Genomic DNA, 10,455 nt, shown 5'->3' on the forward strand with positions numbered 1-10,455 from the left:
TCACAAGAGAGGAGGAGGAGGAGGAGGTGTCTTCTGAGCTCGGCTGCTCAAACTTTAACCCTTGGGCAGCTTCCTCCCTGGATTGAGATGGCAATAAATTTCCCAGCCCCACAGTCTTAAGATTGGAAACTGCTGATAGGACATTTTGCGGGAGAGGAAAAGGTAGCAAAGGGCATCCACTCCCTTCACCCCATCTGCCTGCCTCTGTAGTCCCAAGAAAGGGTCCCTTACCCAGGGTGTGAAGCTCATCTGCACCCAGTCCAGATATTTGCTGTAATTTGGTTCTGTGAGAATATCACAGCTCTAGCATCTGCTTGGCTCAAACAGCAGCAGCTCATATACTGTACAAACAACAAAGAAACTATATGTGACTGGGGTCACCATTTTACATCACAGAAAGCTTTGCACAGATGCTCCATCAATTACCTAATCCATTATACTATCACCTAAGCCATCATTCTACCACCTGAGCCATTATTCTAAGGTGGTCCTACATGTACATTTAAATTCTCCCCCTAGAAGTGGATCAGCTCTTACTGAGGGGTATAATCAGGAGGGACAAGGAACTGCTGCTGTCTCACCCCCCAGCTCCTGGAGGGTTTCTGGCTGCATGGATCCCGTGTGCTTCCCTGTTCCACGCCAAATTATCTTGTCCTCCCAACTCCTGTTTAGGGGCCAGGAGGGAAAAGGCTGGAGGAGGAAGACTGGCCAGGAAACACTTGCTGATAGGGGTCTGTTATCCTCAGGCAGGACCTCACACTTGGTGGGGAGAAGGATGTGGTCCTGTGGTGGCAGAGCCTGTGCCCACACCTGAACTGATGGGATATTCTGCTTGATGGCTCACCACACGAATCAGTGGCTGGGCTGACTTGTGTACCCATGGTTCAGGCCCTAGCAAGCCACCAGAGCATGGACATGTGGGCAGGAGGCAGTGAGGACCAAGCAATCTGCTGGCATGCTGAGCACCATGCCCATCTGGGAGGGGTTCCCATTTCCCTTTTGTCCCAGGCTTTGTGTTTGCTCCTAGGTGTGGGGGTTGCACAAGATGACTTTGTTGTTTGGCTCTAGGAAACTTAGTGTCATCCCATTTCCAGGCACACACATGGGACTGGCTGCTTTCTGCCAGAGAAACAAGGCAAATGGGTTACAGGCAGGCTTTGCAGTGGAGCCTCTGGCCAGTTTAGCTACAGCATATACAAACTCTTTGTGCTGGTGGGCAGCTGCAGGGATGGGTCAGGGCATGATCTCCTTTGTTCCTATCAGGCCAGGAAGGGCCACAAGTCTCCTCCTTGGTGCATCCAGCGCAGTCCCTTCCTCTTGCTACCTGAGCCCACCAATAGAGCCACATAGACCCAGCTAAGGACCACACAGGTACACCACACTCCCTTGCACCTCCTTCCTTTGGCACACTCAGCCTTGAAGAAACCTTCTGGAGCCCAAAGGGTTTGGGGCAGCTGAAGCCCCTCTTGAAAAAAACAGCTGAACTGCTTCTGCAGTTGTCTGCTAGTCAGCACGTGCAGATGGTGCTGGCCTACAGCCCAGGTGAATTTTTGGGGTTTGGTGAAACATTTATTTCACCTCATAAAATGTGTGCCATGGGTGACCAGCTGCTGATGGGTCTAAGGGTCACCTCCACACCCACATGGGAGAGCTGAGCAGCTCTACTCAGGGAGCACAGCCACGATGTGCTTCGTGGTTCATGTGACTGGTGATTGACAGTGGTCAATTATAGTTTCATAGTTTCATTCAGGGTTGGAAGGGACCACAAGGATCATCTAGTTCCAACCCCCCTGCCATGGGCAGGGACACCCCACACTAGATCAGGCTGGACAGAGCCTCATCCAGCCTGCTCTTAAACACCCCCAGGGACGGGGCCTCGACCACCTCCCTGGACAACACATTCCAGGGTTTCACCACTCTCATGGGGAAGAACCTCCTCCTCACATCTAGCCTGAATCTCCCCACCTCCAGCTTCATTCCATTCCCCCTAGTCCTATCACTACCTGAGATCCTGAGAAGTCCTTCCCCAGCCTTCCTGTAGGCCCCTTTCAGATACTGGAAGATGACAATTAGGTCACCTCGGAGCCTTCTCTTCTGCAGACTGAACAGCCCCAACTCCTTCAGTCTGTCCTCATAGGAGAAGTGCTCCAGCCCTCTGATCATCCTTGTGGCCCTTCTCTGGACACGTTCCAGCACCTCCACATCCCTCTTGTAATAGGGGCTCCAGAACTCCTCAGCCAGGATTCACTGTATTTTTTTGCCTCACAAAACCTCTTTGATTTTCCAATAACCTCTGCTAAGAGCTGTTGTGATTTCTCAGTGGGAAGCAGGCTTGTGCTTCAGTATTTTCCTCCCTCAGACAGAAACTGAGGCAAAGTCAGACCTAGAGGAGAACAAAAGTGCTAGTTACCCCCCTGAAAAATAAATTAAAACTGTGCAGCAGATCCACATGTGAGGAAATTGCTCTTTTGTCCAAAATAGGCTGGCATGGGAGCAATGTACTGATCTATAGGTGACACTAGAGAAGAAGAAAGGCTGCAGAGCCCCATCAAACCCACAGTGCTCCATCAGGCAGCCCAGTGGGGCACACAGGGACCCCTGAGCCATTTCACATCAGGAGCACTTCTCTTCCCAGCAGTGACATGCTCTGCTGAGCTCCTCCTGACCCTACATTGCAAACACTCCAGAAGAGAAACCCAGGCAGATGGTGGCTGGGATGTTCCTGCACAGGGCTCCTGCAGCTGGGAACTGTATGTGTGGCTGGTGAACTTCTGCAGACTCCTTGTCCACCTGAATTTTGGTTTGGTTTTTGCACTGGAGTCTGTCCAGAGAAGGGCAATGAAGCTGTGGAAGGGTCTAGAGAACAAGTCTTACTAAGAGCAGCTGAGGGAACCTGGAGAAGAGGAGGCTCAGGAGAGGCTTTCTCGCTCTCTACAGCTGCCTTGAAAGGAGGTTGTAGTGAGGTGGGGCTTGGTCTCTTTTCCCTAGTATCAAGTGGTAGAAGGAGAGGAAATGGCTTCAAGTTGCACCAGGAGAGATTTAGGTTGGATATTAGGAGAAATTTCTTTCCTGAAATGGTCAGGCCCTGGAACAGGCTGCCCAGGGAAGTGGTGAAGTCACCATCCCTGGTGATGTTTAAAACAAGGTTTAGACATGGCACTGTGGGACATGGTTTAGTGGTGGTAGGTTGACAGTTGGATTTGATCTTAGAGGTCTTTTCTAACCTGAATGATTCTATGATTCTGTGTCTCCCTAGCTCCACAGATTTGAGAAAAATCATAGCCAATAGCTGAAAATCAACTCTCAGTCCACCTCCCAACCAAAACTGCTACCACAACTCAGAGCTGCAGGTGGGGTGATCCTGAACACTCATTGTTGCATAATTTTGTACAAGTTGAATGCATTAAAGTGATGCTTTTGTACTTGCACAGCCCTTTGGACCAAATATGATGGCAGAGTGTGTACTTACTGAGGCTATTTTTTTGATATGAATGGCACTGAAATAGCACCCAGAAGGGACAACACAGTGGGGAAGCCTCTCCAGATGATGTTTCCTGGCAACATTAAAAGATTTTAGCATTATTGGCAAGCAAACCACACAAGAGTGCTGCAGCTGAGGCTGCCATGCTGTCCCAGCACCTTGTCTAAGAGAAAGAAAGAAAGTTGCCTGAATTTGGGCTACACAACTTTTGTCTGTCCAAGCCTGGTGGCCCAGGAAAAATGTCTTGTGGTACCAAAAGGGAGAACAATGAATGCTCCCCACCATGCTCATGCAGCAGATATGCTAAATACAGTGACAACAGCAGCAGAGGACTGTGAGTTGACATCAAAGCTCCTTCTAATTTCTCCTTTTCACAGAATTGTCACTTCCCTCCCCCCCTTTCAGATAATAACTTCCATTGAACAGGAAATGTCTCTGAGAGAGCTGTTAAATCCCATTGCTAGAAGTCACATCAATGACCAGTGACCTCTTCAGTGCCCTGAGCTATGGCATGGTTATGTTTCATAGTTTCATAGTTTCATTCAGGGTTGGAAGGGACCACAAGGATCATCTAGTTCCAACCCCCTGCCATGGGCAGGGACACCCCACACTAGATCAGGCTGGACAGAGCCTCATCCAGCCTGGGCTTAAACACCCCCAGGGACGGGGCCTCGACCACCTCCCTGGACAACCCATTCCAGGGTTTCACCACTCTCATGGTGAAGAACCTCCTCCTCACATCCAGCCTGAATCTCCCCACCTCCAGCTTCATTCCATTCCCCCTAGTCCTATCACTACCTGAGATCCTGACAAGTCCTTCCCCAGCCTTCCTGTAGGCCCCCTTCAGATACTGGAAGGCGACAATTAGGTCTCCTCGGAGCCTTCTCTTCTGCAGACTGTACAGCCCCAACTCCCTCAGTCTGTCCTCATAGGAGAGGTGCTCCAGCCCTCTGCTCATCCTTGTGGCCCTTCTCTGGACACGTTCCAGCACCTCCACATCCCTCTTGTAATAGGGGCTCCAGAACTGGACACAGTACTCCAGGTGGGGTCTCACCAGGGCTGAGCAGAGGGGGAGGATCACCTCCCTTGCCCTGCTGGCCACACTTCTCCTGATGCAGCCCAGGATCTGATTGGCTTTGCGGGCTGCAAGTGCACACTGAGAGCTCATGTTGAGCTTTTTGTCCACCAGCACCCCCAAGTCTCTCTCCTCAGGGCTACCCTCCAGCCAGTCACTGCCCAGCCTGTATTTGTGCCTGGGATTGCCTCGACCCAGATGCAGGACCCTGCACTTGCTCTTATTGAACTTCATGAGGTTGGCTTGTGCCCACCTCTCAGCCTGTCAAGGTCCCTCTGGATGGCCTCCCTTCCCTCCAGCGTGTCTGCTGCACCACACAGCTTGGTGTCATCAGCAAACTTGCTGAGGGTGCACTCAATGCCACTGTCCATGTCCCCCACAAAGATGTTGAATAAGATAGGTCCCAGGACTGATCCCTGAGGGACTCCACTTGTCACTGGCCTCCACTGGGACATGGAGCCATTGACAGCCACTCTTTGGGTGCGGCCATCAAGCCAGTTCCTTATCCATCTAGTGGTCCACCAATCAAACCCATGTGTCACCAGTTTGGAGACCAGGATGTGGTGTGGGACAGTGTCGAAGGCTTTGCTCAGGTCCAGGTAAACGACATCAGTTGCTCGCCCCTCATCTATTAATTTTGTCACCTGCTCATAGAAGGCCACCAGGTTGGTCAGGCAGGATTTGCCCTTGGCAAAGCCATGCTGACTGTTCCCAATCACCTCTTCACTATTCTTTTGAGCGAGTAGTGACTCCAGGAGGATCTGTTCCATGATCTTTCCAGGCACAGAGGTGAGACTGACTGGCCTGTAGTTCCCTGGTTCCTCCTTCTTGCCCTTTTTGAAGATGGGGGCAATGTTTCCCCTTTTCCAGTCTGTGGGGACTTCACCAGACTGCCATGACTTTTGAAATATAATAGAGAGGGGTTTAGCAACCTCCTCTGCCAGTTCTCTCAGCACCCGTGGGTGTAACCCGTCGGGTCCCATGGACTTGAACACTTTCAGGTTCTTCAGATGATCACGAACCTGATCTGCACTTCGTGTTATGTGTTAGAGGCATTTTACAAAGCTAGTGATGTTCCTGGGGTTGATGACCTGTGGAGCACCCAGAGAGGTGCAGAAGGGACCTCCTCCTCGGGGTCATGAGTGGCTTTGGCCACAGCCTCTCTGACATCACTGACACTAACACAGTGCCACTGCTTTCTCCATTGATAAGAAAACCCAAGGACTCTAAGGAAGCTGGTGGGAGCCCTGGTGATATGCACAGTGCTATCAGAAGGATCAAGTATCCTCATACCCTGGTGAGAGGAGAAGTCACAGTGTCACTTTTCCCCATGGCAAGGTCTCCTGTAGCAGTCCTGGACACTGCTAAAGCCATGCCCTTGTTTGCCTTCCAAACTTATCACACTGCAGTGGCTCCTGGTGTGTTTGCTCCTGCCACCCCACCCCATCAGCAATCCTGGTTCAATATTAACCCCTATGCTATCTATCCCTCCTTATCACAGCAGTGCCTGGCTTTGATGCATCAGATACTTGCCATCTGTTTGTGCTACTGTCACCCTGGAGCACAGCACGCTCCTGCTGGGGCCAGCACCCTGCAGGTAACCCAGCAAAGTACATATGTGGGGACTCAAAAGCTGATGGTCACCATGGGTAACACAAACAGAAGGTGACTGGAGCTGCACTATCTGGCTGTAGTCATTGATAGTGTCACAGCTACAAAAATGGGACAACACATCTTAACAACTGGGAGATGATAACTGAATTGATGGGACTTAGAGGAGGGTATGAAGCCTCATGAAGAACTTCAGAGAAGATGCAGGGCTGGCAAACAAAACAAACAAACCCCTTCTGTTTGTAAAACCTCCCTGAGAAAGAGAGGTGCAAAAACTATCAACCCACAGAATCCTCCCCAGAGGAGAGGTGATTTTACTGGTTGGTGGCACTGAACTTCCAGACAGAAGTCCTGTGAGGACGCAGACCACTGGGGTAGAAGAGCACCTCCACAAGAAAGATGCTCTGCTGCATCTCAGGCTTTCTCTCTAGCTGCTGTATTGTAGACTCAGAGGTTTTTCTTTCCTCCACATGCTATGGAAGAAGTCATGTTGTAACACACAACAGCCTTCTAATAGGCGTAGCAAGATGTCAGCCTTGTTAAAAGCCAGGCTTTTATTCACTGATTGTCCCATCTTTAACAATTTTCTTCTTGTATTGCTCTCATCCCACAAATGGGATCATGAGCTGTTTATTTCTGGCTCTTCCTCACAAACCTTGCTCTCAAGTGAGCCTCTTGAAAGGACTAAATGGGAAAGCACCAGATGTACGACTTCCTCGAAGAGCTCCAGCAGGCAGGGAATGACCGAGGGCTGGCACTGCTTTCTGCCTCCCTTCTCACCAAGCCTGAAAGCACACGCTGCTTCATGCCTAGGTATTTCTGAGGCCTCCGCAGAGCAAAAACACCATGTTGCTCCTTTCATCCAGCAACGCTGCCGAATGCTCCTGAAGCATCAACAGCTGAAACCCATCTCCCGCTCCCTCCTCTATAATTTCTGAGCGAGGATGGAAAATTATAAGCCACAGTCAGCGTTAGAGCATCAAACCAATTACAGAAAGCAGGGAGGGGGCAGTGCTGTGTGCACTCCCCACGTGCTCGGACACCAGCTTTGGCAGCCTCTCCCACACTGTACCAGAGAAGAACTTCTCTGTCTTTTCAGACCTCCCAGCTGGTAGCTCAGGCTCGCTTGATGAAGCAGCCGGTGCTTTCCAGAAAGTGAAGTGGCATTGCCACAGTTGCAGTGACCTCAATTTCTGATGAGCTGCTTCCAAATCAGAAGTCAAGCTAGGAAAGAACAAACATCATGACACAGGCCTGAAGACATCCTCTCTAAACATGTGACATAATGCTCCTTTCCACCATAATCCCCTTACCTCCAAACCTACCCTATCTGACAATGACACATGCTAAAACCAGCCCAGTGGGTGTAATGCCTTCTAGAGCCAGGATCTCAGCTCCAGAGCCTGCACTCAGAGCAACATTGCTTCCCAAGGGCAGAGTTTGGCCCATCACTTCTGTCTCTGCTGCCTGGCCTCTGGTGACTTTTTGCTGGGCACAGATTTTTTTCTGGGTACATGGTGTGCATGGACTGAGGGCAGGAACAAAGCTGTTTGGCTGGTGATTCATACAGCCTTGTGGGCTCCCTATCAGCGGGTGCTGGATGCGAGCCATCCTGAGCGTGTTAGGGCATGTTCCTTCCTGAGAGCCCAAGCAGGTATGGCTGGAGGCTTCTCACTCAAACTCACCAGCAGGATTTTTCTGTAGCTGCTAGAGGTGTTAGGGTGACTGGATTAACCCTTACATGCTTCCTGAAGTGGGCTTCATGGAAAGCTGACATCTTAAGTCACAAGTCTCACAAATCAATCTGGAAATTAGAATCATAGAATCAATAAGGTTGGAAAAGACCTCAAAGATCATCAAGTCCAACCTGTCATCCAACACCTCAGGACAACTAAACCATGGCTTCAAGTGCCACGTCCAATCCCCTCTTGAGCACCTCCAGGGATGGTGACTCCACCACCTCCCTAGGCAGCACATTCCAATGGCTAACAACTCTCTCTGTGAAGAACTTTCTCTTCACCTTGAGCCTAAACTTCCCCTGGCGCAGCTGGAGACTGTGTCCTCTTGTTCTGGTGCTGGTTGCCTGGGAGAAGAGACCAACCCTCACCTGGCTACAACCTCCCTTCAGGTAGTTGTAGACAGCAATAAAGTCTCCCCTGAGCCTCCTCATCTCCAGGCTAAACAACCCCAGCTCCCTCAGCCTCTCCTCATAGGGTTGTGCTCGAGGCCTCTCCCCAGCCTCATTGCCCTTCTCTGGACACATTCAAGAGTCTCAATGTCCTCCTTAAATTTTTCCATAGCTCTTCTCCTCCCCTGCCTCCCACCTCTGGGGTGTTTACCCCTATCAGATGCATTGTACTTACATAAAAAAATAACCCAAAAGTTGGAAAAAAAAAAGAAGAAGAAGGAAAGTTTGTTTTACAAGTTGAGTCTCACACTGTTGGAATTAGACTCTAATTAGGTCAGTCATGTTCCCCTGGTAGGGTAAGAATGATAGTGCTGGAAAACAGACAATTTTTATAGACCCAAAAATAACTCAGCCTGCTGGTCTGTGAGAAAGCTGTGTTTCCTTCAGCCTCTGCTGAGGACTTTCGCAGCCAAGGCCACTCAGACACACTGATAGCAGTCGCAGCAACTGTGGCTGATCCCACAGGCAAAGCTGGCCTGTGCCTCAATTTCCTTCTGCCAGAGGATGCTGTGGTGAGGTCATCTGTCTTTGTAAGGCATTTACTCACTCTCAGTGTGAGACTCCAGGCTAGATTGGAGAGGTTTGTTTTTTTTCCAGACTTGCCTTTTACCCTTATCTGTGCTGCCTGTTCAGTGTACAAAGTGCAAACATTTGCATGAACTCAGCTTATCAGGGCTTAGAGTGAAGAACATGCCCACGGCTTCACCACTGTGTGCACTCTTACTGTGAAGCAGATCAGCATGAAAGGCAGTGCACTGAACCTCCTGGAAGTTGCACAATGGGGGAAAGTACCTTTGAATGACATCATGGCCGTAGGTTGCTGCTTCCTCTGCTGGACTGCTGTCACGCAATGGTTTGCAGCTTCCTCACCCAGGTGCACATTCTGTCACCCTGCAAAGAGCTTCAGTAGGGTTGAGCAATTTGCTTTGTAAAACCTCACAGAGTGACTTCAGTGACAGAGTGATGTCAGACTCATCTGAGGAGGATTATCTTAACTCATCAGTGAATGGTGATGAGCATGCCATTTGCCTTCTTAATGAAGGTCTCTGCCAGCCTGGGAAGTCAGTGGCCACTTTGTTTTGGCTTTAGAGGGGCATATCCTGCATTTCCAAGGCATGAAGACAGCAAAGCAAAAGGACTCCTCCTGTTGGGGCACCATGGAAGTGAACAAAACCCCAGAAAAAAACCCCATGTGTTCAGGTAAAGTTCCTTTGGATTTTGTGGGAAATGAAGGTTTGAAATGAAAATAATTGGTGAGGCAAGAGGAGGAGAAAACAAAACAAAACAAAGCAAATCACCCAACACAAAACCATCACCAAATGAACAAGAGCCTGGGTTAAAAAAAAAATATGCAAATAAAAGGAGCAAGGGGAAAAATAAATAACCCTGGAGCAAAAACACAGAGGGAAGAAGAGGAAACAAATGAGACAAATAGCAGGAAAAGGGTCAGTAATGAAAGCCCAGATTACTCAATTCAGTCAAGCCACTGCTTGTGCAGTTCAGGGCAGGGAGGGAAGCCAATCTGTTTTCTGTGGTGTTGTTTAGGCTGTGGCAGATTTCCCATCCACTCCCGTGTTTATGTCCATGCTCCAGTCCTCACCACAAAAACAGGCATTGAGGAAACATGTCCCGAGAAGAGCAAGGGCTGGAAGCTGGAGGATGATGCACTTCAGAACTGAATGGCCTTGAAAAAGCATTTCTGCATCATAAGGCAATTTTGCAGAATTATGCCTTGTTCACAAAATTCTACAGTGTGAGGATTTTCATCTTCAGGATGGGTACGTTGATACCTCTGGGTTATTACAAGCTCCTAGCCGCAGAGGGCTGCCTGTATTTATACAGCACTGCATTATTTATAATATCCCTCCCAGAAGCAAGGGGATACCAGTTCTTTCCTCAGCAGTTTGGCTTTTATTTTTTTACCCCTGTTTCCTCCCCTTCTCCCACTTGAAAAAAATTGATTTCTCACCCTCTTTTCTCCCACCAAAGCTGTAGAGCTGACCTGACTGTGTTTAGTTTATTTCTCAAGGCCAGCTGGCCCAGTCACCACCACAGAATCATAGAATCAACCATGTTGGAAGAGACATCCAAGATCATCCA

This window comes from Melanerpes formicivorus, unplaced genomic scaffold, assembly GCF_026170545.1.
Source record: "Melanerpes formicivorus ecotype bairdi unplaced genomic scaffold, bMelFor1.0.p_v2 SCAF_14, whole genome shotgun sequence".
Lineage (NCBI taxonomy): Eukaryota > Metazoa > Chordata > Aves > Piciformes > Picidae > Melanerpes > Melanerpes formicivorus.